This window comes from Onychomys torridus, chromosome 3 (assembly GCF_903995425.1).
Source record: "Onychomys torridus chromosome 3, mOncTor1.1, whole genome shotgun sequence".
NCBI lineage: Eukaryota > Metazoa > Chordata > Mammalia > Rodentia > Cricetidae > Onychomys > Onychomys torridus.
The window spans coordinates 159,399,214-159,417,723 of record NC_050445.1 but is presented as its reverse complement, the minus strand read 5'-3'; the positions used below and the strand labels follow the sequence as shown (position 1 = coordinate 159,417,723).

Genomic DNA, 18,510 nt, shown 5'->3' with positions numbered 1-18,510 from the left:
CCAGCACCTAAATGGTGGTTCACAACTATCTTTAACTCCAGTTCCAGAAGATCCAATGCCCTCTTCTGGCTTCTTCACACACCAGGCATGCATGCAGTACAGTTAACATACACAGATGAAACATTCATACACATAAAATAAAATAAATACATCTTTAAAAACAATCCTAGGAGCCAGGCGGTGGTGGTGCATGCCTTTAATCCCAGCACTTGGGAGGCAGAGCCAGGTGGATCTCTGTGAGTTCGAGGCCATCCTGGTCTCTAAAGCGAGTTCCAGGAAATGCGCAAAGCTACACAGAGAAACCCTGTCTCGAAAAACCAAACCAAACCAAACCAAAACAAACAAACAAACAATCCTGGTTTTCTGGAAGTCACAGGGACTCGTGATCTATAAGAGATTTGACTTTGGGAAACATGTCATCATCCAGGTTCAGAGTGCCAGCTGCCTTTTCTTTCCCTCTGTGCATATTAGCCAAATTATCTTTTTCTTATAGACCCAGCACATTGACTCTAGCTTTGGTGTCTAACTGCAGACTATTGTTTTAAGCCAGGTTTCTCCCTCTTCCTCTCCTTCTTTATATCAGGGCAGGCTGATAAGAAAGGCCAGGTGCTCTCTTTCACCAGCTATCATTTCTTATCATGTATTCCAGCCTTCACCTCAGCCACTCCACAAACCACCATAAAACCCAGGGGCAACAGGAACTCCCAGGCATTGCTTAGGCAGCACATGTGGTACAGGGACTTGAGAAGATTCTCTGGTGGTTTCTTACAGAATTCAACATAGTCTTGATAGATCATCCATGATAACCCTTGTGTTTTCTCAAAGGAATTGAAAATACATCCAAACTCAAACCTGTACACAAATATTCAAATATTAATTGTTGCCCCAACTCAATAGTAGTTAGGAAAACTTTCATTGGAGGAATAGATAAACAGACTGTGGTATATCTAGATTAAATAGAATTCCTCACTAAAAAGGAATGAGCTTCCAAGCCAGGAAAAGATTTGGAGGAAAGATACCAGAGTATGAAAAAGAAAAGGAAGCCAGTACCAGAGACCAGACTCTGTGTGTCTAGCTAGTGACATTGCCTAAGGCAAAACTCTGGGGGCAGGAAAAGATCAGTGTCTGGACTGGATCAGGGAGAGATCATGAAAAAGCATGGAGGACTTTGGGTTGGTGGGATTACTCTGTAGCTTACTATAATGGAGGACACATGCCATTAATATGTGTCCAAACTAATATGGGATGCAACCCCAGTACAAACTCCACTGCAAGTGTGTGTGTGTGTGTGTGTGTGTGTGTGTGTGTGTGTGTGTATGCATGTGTATATGTATGTGTTGTGTATGTTGTGCTGTATGCACATGTGTGTGTATGCATACACTTATGCATACACAGCTGACTTTGGGTGCCTTTTCCAATCACTTTCCATATTAATTTTTGAGGCAGAGCCTCTCTTCACTGAACTTGGAGCTCACTATTTTATCTAGGTTGAATGCTCTCTAGGAGTCCACCTACCTCTGCTTCTATAGCGCTGGAATTACAGACATAATGCCAGCTTTCTGTGTGGGTGCTGGGACATGAACTCAGGCCCTCTGCTTTGTGTAGTAAGCCTTTATTGACTGTGTCTCCATAGCCTGGATATAGGAACTTTCTGTACTTTTCACTCAATTTTGCTGTGGTCCTGAAACTGCTCCCCCAAATAGTTTTAAAAATCAGTGTACTGTGAGGCCAGCTTTGCTGACACACTATAACTGTTAAAGTCAAAACTTGAAGAGCTAGAAGTATGAGAATATAAACTACCTGTTTGAGCTTGTCTCAGAAAACAAAACAAAAAATTTTAACCACAATTTAAAAATAAATCTCTTTTCAAACATTCACAAATAACCGAAATAAAATAATGCTCACAGTCTCAAAGGCTCAGGAGTCCAAGAGCAAGGCGCCTGGTGAGGACTTGGTTTGAAGATGTGCCTTTAGCTGTGTTCTCATGGCGTGAAAAGAAATCCCTTTAGGTGCTCAATGTGGAACCCAAGGAGCATTTGTTTATAAATGCAAAAGCAGTGTCCAGGAAGAAGCCCAAGTGTTTGTTTTGACCTTATTTTTCTTTCCATTTCCTCTTTCATTTTAATGTTGGTCAGAATAGTCTCCGATCATCATTAACTGCCATAAAACTGTTAATGGCCTCACCCCTTAAATAAACTTAGACACCTCCATTGTCAAACACATAACAAATGTGGTCGTTGACTTGGAATCTGAAAACAGGCAGATGGTGTTTAGAGACCACTGGGGTTTTGGAGTTATCAAAAGCAGATTAGATGGGTGCTCTATCAGCTCCTAACTAGTTAGGAGAGTCTGGAGAAGACTGTATACATAAGGCATACCTTGTCATGCCTGATACCCAGCAAGTACTGAATAGGTGTGGATTTCTTTTCTTTTTAAAGTAATTCTTCTTGAGTCCTTTGGGTTTTAGGACCTGAAAAATATTGGAGGAACTTCAGACTTTATTAGCTTGATTATTCTCTCTCTTTCCCCTCCCCCCCCCCTCTCTCTCTCTCTGTGTGTGTGTGTGTGTGTGTGTGTGTATGTGTGTATTGCTAAGGGTTGAATCCTGGGCCTCCCACATGCTAGGCAAGCCCTCTACCACCAAGCCACCTTCCCAGCACCTCTGATGGTTTATTTTTGTACTCAGAACATTCAAATTTGCATAGTAAAAAGGGCAATTCAATTTACTTCATTTGTAAAAATATAACAAAACATAGAATTGACTCATTTTTTGCATCTGATGTGATGGAGAAGGTGAGAGTCCATGATAGTTGTCTTTCACTTGCCACCTCTATTATTCTCTTGTTCTTGCTGTGGGATGTTCTGTATGTCAAATGTGTTGCTCTGATTGGTTAAAATAAATAAAGTCCTGATTGGCCAGTAGCCAGGCAGGAAGCATAGGGTAGGCGGTGTTTATTTTATAAGTGGGTTGTTGGACTAATAGGGCTTGGCGGGGGCTGGAGAGAAGCTCTCCAACTACAGTTCTGGTGAAAGATCCACCTCAACTCTCCTCCACCATCTCTTTCCCCAAACCTGCCCCTTCAAAGCCTGACAAACACAGCTCCTCCCCTATAAAGGCTCAAGACCACTCCCACAGGATATTTAAGCTGCATCCCCGAAAACAAACATGTGGTTTTCTGGTGTCTCTTCCTGATCTTCTCTCTGAGGGGGCCAGAGAATTGCCTGGGAATGCTTCACACATTAAACCTGGGCTTTTCTAATTAGGTCTGATTTGGATTGCTGTGTCAGTGGAGAGGCTTATCGGGGTGCAAAAAACTTATCACTCTTACTGTAGGAATCTGTCTGCCTAGAGGCTTTACCAAAGCCACACAGTTTACCAGTTTTATAATAAACTGTGTGCCTACCATAGCCTTAAAAAGGAGTATTCTCCTTAGGAATCAAGAATTCATCACCTCATTTTGTAAAGCAATGACAAGCCAATTTTGGGAAGTAAACACAGTTGCTGAGAGTGCTAAGACTCCAGAAGAATGAACTGAACTGTCTTTCTCCTTCTCAAACAAACTTTAGTTCAAGTTACTGTCTTTGAAAATGAAAAACCAAGCTCCTTGCAAACACCCTGGTACCACAGTGTGACTGCCTGTAAAAGCTATGTCATGGTAACAAGTAAATATGTCAAGGCCAGGTTTCAGCCAGAGTTCCCATAGCACTTGTATCTTGGTCATTTCACACAGCAGCCTCACAATGGAGAACATGGCACCAGGGAAGGCACACTCAGGATCTCTGAGCTTTCCTGTTCTAAGCACTTGTCTATGGTGCCATTGCACATCATGTGAGCCTCTTAAGAGCATTATTTAACTTGAACCACCAGGAGCTTTTCATCATGACTTCAGTTTCTCAACCACACACAACATTGCAGCTGTTGTTTTTAGTTTATAGAATCACAGATCTTATACTGGGTCCTTACTCTTGTGTGGTTGGTACTTCATCCACCAAGCCCACCTGCCTGGCCTCTTATGTGAAAACTTTACACATAAGGTAAGATAGCATCCTTATACATTCATGGAGTAGTGTTTGAGACAAGTCTTTGGTAGATTAGAAAGCTGTCAGAATAGTACAAGTTAGAAAATCCAGGGGTGTTTACCACTCTGAAAATGGACACAATTAGAAAATTAAGGGTTCAAAGTCAGGAGCTAGGGCTGGAGAGATGGCTTAGTTGGCAAAGTGCTTGTCATATAGGTGTGAAGACCCAAATTCCATCACTAGCACTCATATAAAAAGCCTGTTGTGGTGACACACACCTGTAATCTAAACACTGGAGAAGTAGGGGACAGGAGGATCCTTGGGCTTACTGGTCAACCATCCTAAGTGGAGAGACCCAAGTCCCAAGGAGAGACTTTGTCTCAAGAAATAAAATAGATAGCTCTTGAGGAATGATCTTCATGGTTGACCTTTTGTGCGCACACACACATACACAGGCATGCACACATGCACACACACACACACACACACACATGCGCGCGCGCACGCACACGCACACGCACACACACACATATGCACACATACATTCAGGAGTTGGACCAAAATCAGGCTGAAATCTGGATGGAACTATTATAATAAAATGATGACAATGTCAACTCAGAATACATTTTAGTACTTTAATAAATTTAATGCTTTAAAAGCAGAAATGTAAACACTTCATGTGATACTCTCAGCAGAAGAACCAGAGAGACAATAAATACATTTCATTACTAGGCCAGAATGAGGAATCCCTGGGTTTGCCTTCTTTATATTCAAAGGTCAATGAAACAATGCTTCCAGGATCAAGTCAAGTGAAGTGAGTCAGTCTGAAATATGTAGAACAAGGGCCAGCAAGATTGAGCCCAGGGGCCAGATCCCGCCCACAGCCTGCTGTTCTGAATTTGGTTGGAGTACAGCTAGACACATTAGTTTGCATATCATCTTAGCTGCCATCATAGAACAGTGACAGGCAGAGCCTAGCAGCTGTGAGAGAACCACTGACTTGGCAGAGTCTAAAATATTTGTGAAGTGGATTTTTACAACAAATTCACTAGAAAATACCAGAGCAGACAGAGGTGCTATTGCCAGCACTGAGAAGAAACACAGCTGTAGGACACCCCGGAGTGGAAAGAGCATCTTGTATCTCCTTCAGAACACAAATTCACCAAATCCCAGCTAGACAGAGAATACATGGTTTCCTGTAAAGTTTTCACATAAGAGGCCAGGCAGGTGGGCTTGGTGGATAAAGTACCAACCACACAAGAGTGAGGACCCAAGTTCAGATCCTTAGAGCTCTGGGAAAAGCAGTTTGGGTGTGATAGCTGGCCTACAATCTCAGCTCACAGCAGCCAGAGACAAAGGGTTCCTGGGGCAAACTGGATAGCTAGGCTAGCTGAATCCCCAGGCTGGGTGTTCAGTAAAAGAGCCCAGCCCAGTAAATAGAGAGTGAGTGTGGAAAACACTCAGGGTCAACCTCTGACCTCCACAAGAATGCATCCACACATGTGAACATACACACCATCCTTATAGAAACAATAAAAACCCCTGATTTGCAGACTAGCGATAAGATCACCTTTCCTCCATAATTTAGGAATGTACATTGATGCTTATATTTCAGACCACTTAAATATCTGTGACTTGTTACATTTAAGGACTTAAAGTTCTAACATCTTAGATTTAAAGTCTGAATGGAATACACATATTATATGTGTGTATGTAGACATGCATATATATATATATGTATGTATTTCTTATGTTAAAGGTATTTTTATAGAAAATTAAGTATATTTATGGGAGACTTACAGAATACTGCAATCAAATGTTTTCATTTTTTTCTGACAAGCTTTAAGGAAATGAAGAAAAGTGTGTAAATGGTTATATTTGATCTAATGTGAAGAAGTACCAGAAAGAACTAAGATATAAAATTATTCTTTAAAAAAAATGGATCAGGTGTGGTGCTCACACCTGTAATCCAGCACTGGGGAGGCTAAAATGGAGAGGTTCATCATGCATTTGAGTGCTGTGGATATCGCTCTGTATAAATAAAACATTGACTGGCCAGTAGCCAGACAGGAAGTATAGGCAGGACAAGCAGAGAAGAAAATTCTGGGAACAAGAAGGCTGAGTCAGAAGACGCTGTCAGCCACTGCCATGAGTACCAACATATAAGATACTGGTAAGCCACAAGCCATGTGGCAAGGTATAGATTTATAGGAATGGGTTAATTTAAGATAGAAGAACTAGATCACAAGAAGCCTGCCATGGCCATACAGTTTATAAGCAATATAAGTCTCTGTGTGTTTACTCGGTTGGGTCTGAGTGGCTGCGGGACTGGCAGGTGAGAGAGATTTGTCTTGACTGTGGGCCAGGCAGGACTGGAGAAAACTCCAGCTACATTTGAGGCTAGCCTGTGTCACATAGCAAGTTCCAGGATAGGCTGTGCTCCATAGGAAGATTCAGTCTCAGACAATAAAGGTGGGTGATGACATGAGTGTGTCTGTTTGCTGGAGGGTGTATGGGGATAATGTGTGCAAGTTTCATAGAGAAAAATTTAGGCAAATGCTGCTCCAAAGCAAGGCAGCTCTGAGAAGGACAGGGCTATGGGGATTCCGAGAAGACACACAGAAGCCTGGGCCCAGGTCCCACCCAGTATGAGAGAGGAACATGATCACGGCAAATGGAGATGTGATTATATATCTTTTGAGTCAAGCCTGTATTTATAAAATGGTCAATTTAACTTCCTCTCTACAAAGAACATCCTCAAGTGACTCCTGCAGAAGTCAGTTTGCAAGCTCTCAATGCTCAGAAGAGACACAGCTCTAATGAACACAGCTTCGACCTCCTTCTGCAAAGCAGTCAGTCTCCTCTGTCTGTGATGGTGACAGGAACAGTGCTCAGGGCCATCTGGTGGCTGTTCACCTGATGCTTATAGCATGAAGCATGAGGACCATAGATGCTCTTCTAGAACTACAGCATCAGCTGTCACTCTGAACTGAAATGTGTTGTCAAATGTAAATGCACACCAGATTTAAAAAATTTCAACACTGAAAAAACCCACCAAACATCTCACTAAGAAGTTTACATCAACTGCATGTTGAAATTACTATTTTTATATATAGGGTTAATATGTTATTATTTAATAACCAAAATATTGGCCAGCATCAAAGTCCATCAACACATGGATGGGAAAAGAAAATGAGCTCCATGTGCATATCAGAACTTTACTCAGGTATAAAGAAGAATGAAGTCAGGACATTAACAGGAAGATGGACAGAACTTGGAATAATTGTGTTAGTTAAAATAAGCCAGACTCAGAAAGACAAATATTGTATGTTTTACTCTAATAGATGAAAATTAGATTTAAATATATACATATATATTTCAGACTTAAATTTGATTACCCAAATTATATACCTATACACATGTTATACACACACACACACACACATGTGCATATATATATGACATTGAATGTAGAAGGGGAATTATAGGAGGAAGACAGGATGATGGAATGCATGTGACATGAAAGAGGAGATTATTTGGGGGAGAATTAGGGAGTCCAACAAGAAGGAAGGGAAATGTGGGAGGTCAGTAAAAACACCTAGTGTTATTTAATGTCAGCAATGATGTGGTATGGAATATATCATTCATTTGAGATCCATCCATACAACATTTAACACAATCTAACAGGAGTTTGTAAGGGCAGGGAATTATCCTACCAGGGTAAGAAATTACCATATATAGTTAGGAACTGAAAAACTATATAGAGCAGATCTTTTAGCTAAGGGGAAACTGAGGCTGCAGGAGAGCTTGACCTTGAGCTTCTTTGGTCCTCTGATGCCCACACTCCTGCTCTTCAGCACTGTGTGTGCTGACTGATCTTCCCTCAGATAGGATCAGTAAGAAAAGGATATCAGTGAAATGGGAAGGCCTTTGTAAGGATTGTGACATCAAGTCAGCTACTATCGTGTGAGATGTGCCTCAGTTTCTCAGTAAAATCCACACTTCAAATACATCAGATCCAACTGTTAGAGCCAAAGTTCTAAGATTCAAATGGGCCTCTGACACAGAGTATAACTCACGAGGAATGCACTAAGCCAGCCTTTGTACAGACAAAAAACAAATGAGATAAATGTGTGAGCATTCTCATTACCCCAGCTCTGATGGAATTATTATGTATGTAGGAAGGGAAGTGAAAAGTTCCATTATGTGATAGTATATAATATGGCTGTATATGGGTTACAAACCTACTAAATGAGGTAGAAAATAGGGATATTGCAAAAAGGTGGAAACCAGAGATGGAAAGATAAGGATAGTTGAGAATCACATTTGGGGATGAGCTTCCAAGGCTTGGAGAAAGAGGACAGAGTAAACTGTAGGGTGTTGGCCGGGTTGACATTACTCCTTTTCTACTTGCACTGACTATTTAACCCAGAGGAAGGGCTTTAAAAGCTGGGAGAGGGTTTTAACTGAGCATCATAAACTTTGAGGGCTGGAGGAAGAAAGCAGAAAATGTCAACTGAGGTTAAAAATCTTCCTCTCCAAAGATGGCAAATTAACCTTCACCATGGGTCTCTGGCCCGTGTGGATAATTTCAGGCAGTGTGAAAACAGGCTCGGAAACACAAGCAGAGTGTAAAGAGGTGGAAACAGCTTAACTTGCCCACAGCATCTTTACTCTAAGCCTGACCTGATCTCTCCCAGGACTGCAGATTCAAATTGATTTCTGTGCCCTGGATAGGTAATTATCCTGGTGGAGTTACATAAGGTCCTTACAGAGGAGGATTTGCCTATTGGAGATATTTTGACCTTTGTGCTGGTATAGATATTTGAGGTCAATTCTTATGCCATAAAATATCACCTTAGGGTGCATAGTTAACTCAGTACATTCACAATGGCATCGGCCATCATCTTTACCACTTTTCAAATCTCTGTACTAGTTCATGTTAGAACATATTTCTATATAAAGTTTCCTCTAAAATGTTGAGCTGTTGTAGGCTCTGGAGTTAAGTTAGCTGTTCAAAGTGAAAGCACTGTGCCTTTAGTACTTGATATATGAATAGTAATAAGATAAATGTCGGTAATGTGGACAAGACAGTATTCTAGAGGAATTCTTCTCCACTTCAGCTCTTGAGAAATAATGAAAATATGTAATACTTTTAAAAACACTATGTGTGTATCCAAGATCAGTTTGATTTTTGAGACAGGGTCTCACACTGTACCCTAGGTTGACCTGGAAGTTACAGCTATTGTCCTGCCTCGGTCCCCTGAATGCTGGGGTTACAGGTGTGAATGAGCACACAGAAGGAATGAGCATACTCTTAACTGTAGACAATTTAATTTCAACAAATTATTTTTAAATACAAACTTTAAAAGATTCCACTAAAGGTGTCTGTTTTCTAAGTAGTATGTATTTTAAAAATTACAAGCAAAAGAAAAACTAAGGAATTAATGGAGGTTAAAGGCAATAAACTGGATAGATGAGGCTTTATATGAGAATATATGCTAGTTGTATGCAATAATGCACACCTGTGTAATTTAGTTCTTAGGAGGCTGAGAGGAGAAGACAGTTTGAGCTCAGTCTGGGTTACAAATGTGACCCTTTCTCAAGGCAAGTAAACAAAAAACAAGCACATGCATATATGTGTACCTATATTCACACATATTCACATATACTCCTACCCCTCATATACATACATATACTATGTACACACATATACACATACACACATGCATTTATACCACATTCCTCACATACACATATTTGCATACACACATTTACATACATGCCTACCCCAACACATATACTCATATACACCCACATACACACATATATACACATATACATTCATATATACACTCATAAATACACATACACTAACATATGCACACATACATGTACATATATATGCAGATACACACATACACATATACATACATACACACATATATACATACATGTTTACATATACACATACATATACATACATTCACATACATACATAGACATACATACACATCATATACATGCATATACACACACATATATATTCACATACACAACCATCCACACAATACAATACACATTTACACACACACATATATATATATATATATATATATATGTATAGACATATTCACATGTGCATATACACACAGATACAAAAACACATATAATGCCTGGAATATTAGAACAAGTACTTTCTTCCCTCTCCCACACCAGAAGTGGCATAATCCTCTTCCTATGCACAGGATTAATAAGAGGGAAAACACATATGCTTTCTTGGGAAGTTCCAACATTTGCAACCCTTTGTATTTCATGACTATAAATGGAGTTGGTGAGTAGATGGATAGGTGGATTATAGCCCTGGATATTTTGTGAATATTAATGGTGTTAATGGGCAGGCAGATGGGTGGATCCCCTCATTAAATATTCATGCAAGTTTAGGGACATCTTGGGAACTGAAGAAAGGCGTGGTTCCCTGGATCAAGTACCTCTCTCCAGAAGTCCTCATGGAGCCTGAATCACTATCGGAAGGTTAGGAAGTCTGGTCAGGCCTTCAGCCTGCATCATGGAAGGTGCTGGCAACTGTTTGAAGGGTTCCTAAAACAACGAGTGATAGGAACACAGATATGCACTGCCACACCCGGCTTCCTTCCTCCCTTCCTGGCTTTTGCTCATAGTGAAGATCTGTCTTCTGGAGATAAGGCACTGTTGAATGTTTCAGGTTTGTGGTGTTTGGTTTGCAGTTCAAAGCTGATGAGTGTACATGGTGTATCTGTGATGTGAGGACCACAATGTCCTGTGAAACCCAGTACACACATGTGTGAACTGGTGATAGCAGAGCTAGGTACAACAGTTGCACTCTTGTCTCCCTCCCAGAAGCCACGTTTATTGTTTCTATGCCTTGTGAAGTTTCTATGTGTAGGAAAAAAAACTCTAGGCAGCTGCTCCTCTATCGGCCTCCTACAATGGCTGCTAGAAAACTAGATATGTCTCCACATCCCAGTTTTTAGCCTAAAAGTGCCAGTGCCTGGGCAGAGTCTGTCATTTGCCCACAAGGACATTTGTGCAATAGTCTATTCTAGTAAAGACAGAGCAGGATAGAACACTTTAGAAAGCTCTTGCGACGGCCATGGCCACAGCCAGATGGCCCATTTGCACAGAGCAATAATCTACAAAAGATTATTGGGTTTATTCAGCAGGTCTCATCCGGCTCCCTCACCCAGATTCAATGCAGCTAGAAGATGGTGAGTGAGATTTGGGTCAGCTCATACCAAAGGCCTCCAGCTCCATCTCTACGTGGTCTGGCTTCCCTCACTGCTGCATCACTCACAAAGATCCTCGGGCTCTTGGCCTGAGTCCATAGAGTAAGGTCACTAGTTTCAGAAGTTCTCTGTCCTAGGAAAGATGGTCTGTTGCTTCATTTGGTGAGATAAAACAGGCTACCTGTCAATCTTGCAAACTCGGCTAAGGAAGGATAAGAGGTAGCATGGCTAAATGAGATCTCTGGTAGTTTGTTCAAGAATACAACTTTAAAGATTGAAGAAACTCAGTTGAGAAGAGCACTTGCTATGCTTGCACAGCCTCTAAGTTCAAGCCCTAGAACTGAGGGAAAATAATAATACTAATAACAACCAATAGTTTTTGCCTCTTCCATAGCCAAACCTATCACTTGTATTTTTGAAAAAATATTAATGTGACTTACGCAAAATCAATCTTTTCCTGCCTCTTTTTCCCCGTCTCCCTATATGCCCCTTTTCTACCATTGTTTTCAGTTACATTCTCTTGGACTTAAAAAAAAAAAAAAAAAAAAAAAAAAGCCCAGATGGACACAGAGCAGGGAAGGCAGAGTGCCAACAAGCTTCAATGGTTGCATATCAGATGAACAATCTTGGCGACATCATGCTTGTGTGGCAAGCAGTTTTCTCATGGACCCAGCATGTCTGTGGCGTGTGAAATGTGTTTCCTGCAATGTCCAGACACCGTGATGACAGCTGAGAAGCAGGACAGTTTAGCATTCTGACTTCAGCTTCTTCTAGGCAGGTCCTTAACCAGATCACCTATACTTTATTTTCTCTACATGAAAAATGAGTTATTTTTCCCCCTTAAAGAGTTTTCTCTTTTCAAGTTTGAGAAACATGAGGCAAACTATACCAAACTGTTCCCAATATTGCCTCTGGTGAATGACGTGTTTCACTGTTCATTTTTAAACTCAGCTGGAATTCTGATTCCTGAACTTCCAAGGGTGTAATGTCAGGTAACTCTGAGAGACACATCAGAGTCTGAAAATTAAAACGAAAGGATTTCCTCCTTTAAAAATTTATTCTGTGGGCATGTATTTAGCGCACCCATGTGTGCACAGCCCCAGCCACCCACACATAGCACACATGCATGTAGTGGCCGCAGCAGGTGTCCTCAGCTTCTCTCTACCTAGTTTTTTGAGACAAGGTTTCTCACTGAACTTGGAGTTCACTGATTCGGCTAGAGTGACTGACCAAGAAAGCTCTACAAGATAACTGTTCCCACCTCCCCAACACTGGGATTACAAGTGTGCACTGCCATGCCCATTTTTAAATTCATGGGGGCTGGGGATTTCATGATTGTGTGGCGAGGTTTACTCATGGAACTGCCCTCTCACCCCCAGACCTGGACTCCTTCCTGTAATAGTAATCTGCTTTGCTGCTACTGCATCACAGAAATCTATCTAATACGAATCAAATCTTCCTTTTAAACACAAACCTTCAAAGCTTCCCCACAAGCCTTCATATAGGAAACAGTAGTTGAGAGACATTTTAGAGATGAAGATATTAAACAATTATCTCAGGGCTGGAGATGGAGCACAGCACTTAAGAGCACTGGCCATTTTTCCAGAGGACCGGGGTTTGGTTCCTAGCTCCCACATGGCAGCTCACAACTGCCTATAACTCCAGTCCCAGGGGACCCAATGTACTCCTCTCACTTCCTTGGGCATTTCATGCATGTAGTACACAGAAGACATGCATGCAGGCAAAACATTCATACACATAAAATCTAGAAAAGTTTAAAAACAAGTTACCTCCTGTGTTCAGCAGTTTTGGAGCTAACAAGAAAGCATTAGGAAGCCCTGTTTGAAATTTCCATCATTTAAAAGATCCAGTTGCCATTGTTGGCTAGATTTTACATTTTGGGAATTTGTTTCATTTTTAATTTTCACTCTAGGATTTCAGTTGGGTGAACATGGAAATCTCATTGTTTTTAATCAAGATGACTTACTATTTGTTCAGTCCTGACTCGAACTTCTGAGACATTAATACAATCTCTAGATGAAGATGGGGGTCTCTGGTGGCCACTTTATCATCAGGATCCTGTTCTCCATGTCCAGAAGTGCATGACCCAGACACCCCCAGGGTCACCTGCCAGTAGCCAAAGGTCCTCTTGTCCCCTCACAGTATTTTCAATCACTTTTCCTCCACCAATCCAGGGCACATCTAACCACTCTTTCCTCCTATAGAGCTGAACCAAAGTTCACTAACTCCTGGGAGGTCTGGCCTTAAGCCAGGATCAGAGGAGGGGACTTCCCCAACATCTATGTTTGCTCTTCACTGACCCAATTATCAGGATCCTACCTTCTGGTACTTTCTGGAATCCTACCTAAAGAACTACTTGTGGATTCTGACTTTGTGATGCGTCATCTCTTCAAGAACTCTGTGTTAGTCACCCAGTTTCCAGCACTATCCCAGCAGTCCTCTCTAAAAGAAGTTTAACAGTGTGCAAGCTGACTATCTCCTGTCACAGGTTACAGCTGCACATCAGGTCCACTTACTCATCTACAGTAAATGTCCTTATTGAGTAAGTCAACACATGTCAATGTAGAGGAAAGTCACTAAATAAATCAGCATGTTAAGTGTTAGAATAATTCATAGACTGTATTTTGAATGTAGTATTTATTTAACAACTCTGTGAACTGATGACTTAATCAAAACAGCCAGAGGAGATCACCTCTGGGAGAATTCAGCACAGGAGGAAAAGTAGTGTGGGGTGGTGTGGTAACAACAGAAGAATAAAAGGACACAGAGGTGTGTGGAAAGTCATTTGTTAATAAAATGAGATGTAAGAGTTTAAGTTTATACATTGTCTGAGATGACTAGACAAGATAGAAGGAAAAAGAGTAAGTAGCTGAGGTTCTGTTGAATCTCAGAATAAAATTATAGGAGAGATGGGCTGGGGAGAGAAAGCTGGGGAGAGATAGCTGGGGAGAGATGGGCTGGGGAGAGATAGCTGGGGAGAGATGGGCTGGGGAGAGATAGCTGGGGAGATAGCAGGGGAGAGATAGCTGGGGAGAGATAGCTGGGGAGAGATGGGCTGGGGAGAGATAGCTGGGGAGAGATAGCTGGGGAGAGATAGCTGGGGAGAGATGGGCTGGGGAGAGATAGCTGGGGAGAGATAGCTGGGGAGAGATAGCTGGGGAGAGATAGCTGGGGAGTGTTGTGGATATCGCTCTGTGTAAATAAAGTTCTGATTGGCCAGGGGCCAGGCAGGAAGTATAGGCGGGACAAGAGAGTAGAGAATTCTGGGAAGTAGGAGACTGGAGAGAGCCTCCGCCAGCCGCCGCCATGAGAAGCAACATGTAAAGACACTGGTAAGCCACAAGCCATGTGGCAAAGTATAGACTAACAGAAATGGGTTAATTTAAGATTAAAAAAAACAAAAAACAAAAAACAAAAAACAGATAACAAGCAGCCTGCTACGGCCACACAGTTTGTAAACAATATAAGTTTCTATGTGCTTTCTTGGTTGGGTCTGAGTGACTATGGGACTGGCGGGTAAGAGAGATTTGTCCTGACTGGGCCAGGCAGAAAAACTCTAACTACAGGGGAGAGATAGCTGGGGAGAGATGGGCTGGGGAGAGATAGCTGGGGAGAGTTAGCTGGGGAGAGATAGCTGGGGAGAGAGCTCAATCATTGCCTTGTACAAGGACTTGGGTTTGATTTCCAGAGAACAGAGGAAGAATCTGAGGGCAGTGGTGCATGCTTGTAATCCCTGTGCTGGGAAAGCAGAGCCAGGCTGATCTTTGGGGCTTGCTGGCTGTGAGAGAACTGTATTGAAAACAAGCAAACAAACAAAAAAAAACATGATGGGAGGTTCCTGAAAAATAACACTTGAAATTGCCTTCTCCCTCCCTCCCTCTCCCTCTTCCTCTCCCCCTCCCTCCCTCCCTCCCTCCCTCCCTCCCCCTCTCTCTCGCTTTCTCTCTCTCGTGTCTCTCTCCCATACACACACATGTTATCACCTACATCAACACACACACACACACACACACACACACACACACACACACACACACACACTCACTCACCCTTTAGGAAACAAGAGAAATGTCAATCTTGGATAGGAGGTAACTTCCTTCTCTCAAATAAGAAGGAAAAGAAGTAGAGGTTGATGGGGAAGCCAAATAAATGTGTGGACTGAACAGAACCTGCCATAGCTCTCTGCTTCCATGGAGGGTGGGACAGCATCCCGTATTGACAGTAGAGCTGAGGATAAAGGAAGGGAGCTTGGAGATGGGTAAATGTCTGTATAACTTCTCCAAACAAGATGTGAAACATGCCAGAAACTGGTGAAGAAGCTGACAGCAGCCTAAAGTCCATCTGAGGATAAAGATGCCTTTGCACTGTCTCTGTCTCTGTCTCCAATGAATATTCATCTGTTTTTGTCTAGTATCACCCAACTGTTTCTATGAAGTTGGAGCAGAGAATACAGATGGTTGGCAAGATCCAAATTCAGGGGCTGTAGCGACGGCTCAGCAGATATACAACTCCTTTTTGCGTCCTAGCTCCCATAGCAGGAAGCTCACACCCATCTAACTCCAGCTCCAGGGGATCTGATATCCTCTTCTGACTTCTGACAATACCTGCTCTTACATGTTGTGTGTAAACCCACACAGGCATACACACATGCAAGTTAATAAATAATCTTAAAACATCTGAATTTAGAGAGAACGAATGGAAAAGAATAGGGTCCTCATTAAAGAAGTATTCACAATGTAGGCTACACAGAGGCAGGGGTGGTGGTGGTGGTGGTGCTAAGATCAATAGGAATATCCTGGTTCTGAGACAGGTATGTTTGCCTATGTGTTTATGTGTGTATTGAGGAGTCAAATGAATGACAGTATGTGACCTAGAACAGAGGGAGAAAGAAACATCTGAAAATAGTGTCCTTACACAGTGTGACTGTCAGATTTGGAGATGTCATAGAACACCATGCAGAATGGTGCTGAGATGAGGACTGTCCTTTCATGTAGATTTCCAAAAATAGGAATCTTTGGGGCTCAAAATAAAAATGGGCAGAGATGCAAGGTTGCAGTGCTGGGGATCTCTGGAACTTGCTGTCAGGGTACTCTCAGGAGTGGGAATGGAATGGAGCTGAAAACCAAACATCAAGGGATAGTCACAGCTGGCAGCAAACAGATTTCCTTTGGGAGAGAAAGCAGAAGTCTGTGCTGGCAACATGGTCAAGGAAGACTATCCTGACTCATATTCTGGGGTGCACATAAAAGTCCTCCAAGGAGTGCAAAATACAGTTACAATGGGAAGATTGTGAAGCATAGAATTATGTGCTATTGTGGCTGTTATCTGTGTAGAGTACATGTGTGCGCATGCGTGTGCACACACACAAACCTTCACCCACCCTCAGTTCCACTTCCTACTCACACCAGTAACTCTTACATTAACAAACTTTAATGCATTTCATGTACACACTTTAGTCTTTTCTCACAAGAACCCTGGGTTGGGGATTTAGCTCAGTGGTAGAGCGCTTGCCTAGCAAGTGCAAGGCCCTGGGTTCGATCCTCAGCTACACACACACACACACACACACACACACACACACACACAAAGTGTGATTATCATTTACCAACCAAACTGAGGAAAGAAGACATTTTAGTGACTGGCTGAGGACAAGGTCAGGGACTGTGATGATCACCAACTTGACACAGTCTATAATCACTTTGGAAAAGAGTCCCAATGAGTCATTTTCTGTGTCAGGCTAGGCTGTGCACATGCCAGTGGGGAATTGTCTTGATTACATTAAATGATGTACGAAGACTTGCCCACTGTGGGTGGCACCATTGCCTGGACTCCTGGACTGTGTAAGAGTAGAGAAAGTGTGCCGGGCCATGGTGGCACACGCCTTTAATCCCAGCACTCAGGAGGCAGAGGCAAGCAGATCTATATGAGTTCAAGGCCAGCCTGGTCTACAGAGTGAGTTCTAGGACAGGCTCCAAAACAACACAGAGAAACCCTGTCTCAGAAGAAAACAAAACAAAACAAAACGTGTGGAGAAAGTGAGTTGAGCACTAGTAGGTATGCATTAGTTCACCTCTCTCTGGTCTTGCCATATTCTATGATCTGACCAGTTCATTCATTGAAAGATACTGAAGTCATCCAGTTACTGTCAGTAATGAGAAAGCTTTCTGTTTCTTCTATATGACAGCACCTAGGGCACTTTGCACAGTTGATAATTCTCAACTCCTTGTTTTTGTTTGTTTGTTTGTTTGTTTTTAAAGACAGGGTCTCTTTACATAGCCCTAGCTCTCCTGGAACCCACTCTGTAAAACAGGCTGGCCTCAAACTCATAGAAATCTTCTAGCCCCTGCCCCTCTAGTGCTAAGATTAAAGGTGTGCTGCTGTGGATATCGCTCTGTATAAATAAAATGCTGTTTGGCCAGTGGCCAGGCTGGAAGTATAGGTGGGACAAGAGAGAAGAGAATTCTGGGAAGTAAAGGCTGAGGCCGAGAGACACTGCCAGCCGCTACCATGAGAAGCAACATGTAAAGACACCGGTAAGCCACAAGCCACGTGGCAAAGTATAGATTAATAGAAATGGGTTAATTTAAGATAGAAGAAACAGATAACAAAAAGCCTGCCACGGCCATACAGTTTGTAAGCAATATAAGTTTCTGTGTGTTTACTTGGTTGGTTCTGAGCAACTATGGGCCTGGTGGGTAAGAGAGATTTGTCCTGACTGTGGGCCAGGCAGGAAAACTCTAGCTACAGTGTGCATCTTCCTTCCTTCCTTCCTTCCTTCCTTCCTTCCTTCCTTCCTTCCTTCCTTCCTTCCTTCCCTTCCTTCCCTTCCTTCCCTTCCCCCCTTCCTTCCTTCCTCCCTTCCCTTCCCCCCTTCCCCCCTCCCTTCCCCCCTTCCTTCCTTCCTTCCTCCCTTTCCCATCACATACCACAGCAGCAGAGTTCTGACAATCTAAAAGTATGGGCTTGTCAAGGAGACTAACCTCAGAGCTGGTTTTCTTCTTCCAAGTTCCACATTTTTATCTACTAGTTTGATTATTTTCAAAATTCTTAGTAATAAGAAACCCATAGCTCTATCCATGAGAAGTTGGTTCATTAGAACTGAACATAGAGTAAGTTTTCATGGAAACAGGAAGCTACATTAAAGGTAAATATGATCATAGTATCCAAATATATTTGGTGTGTTTTAATAATCTAGGCATCCTTC

At 42.2% G+C, this 18,510-nt stretch overlaps 1 protein-coding gene across 4 annotated transcripts in view; it reads right to left on the bottom strand.

Moving 5' to 3' along the window:
* Positions 1–18,510, bottom strand: part of Far2 (fatty acyl-CoA reductase 2) — a 116,163-nt gene that overhangs the window by 85,842 nt on the left and 11,811 nt on the right. The window contains exon 2 of one of the 4 annotated variants that reach the window (XM_036181077.1): positions 2,379–2,470. The exons of the other annotated variants lie outside the window; for them this stretch is intronic. The gene's annotated coding sequence lies outside the window, so the exon portion shown is untranslated. The remainder of the gene's footprint in view (positions 1–2,378; positions 2,471–18,510) is intronic. 4 annotated transcript variants of the gene reach the window in all.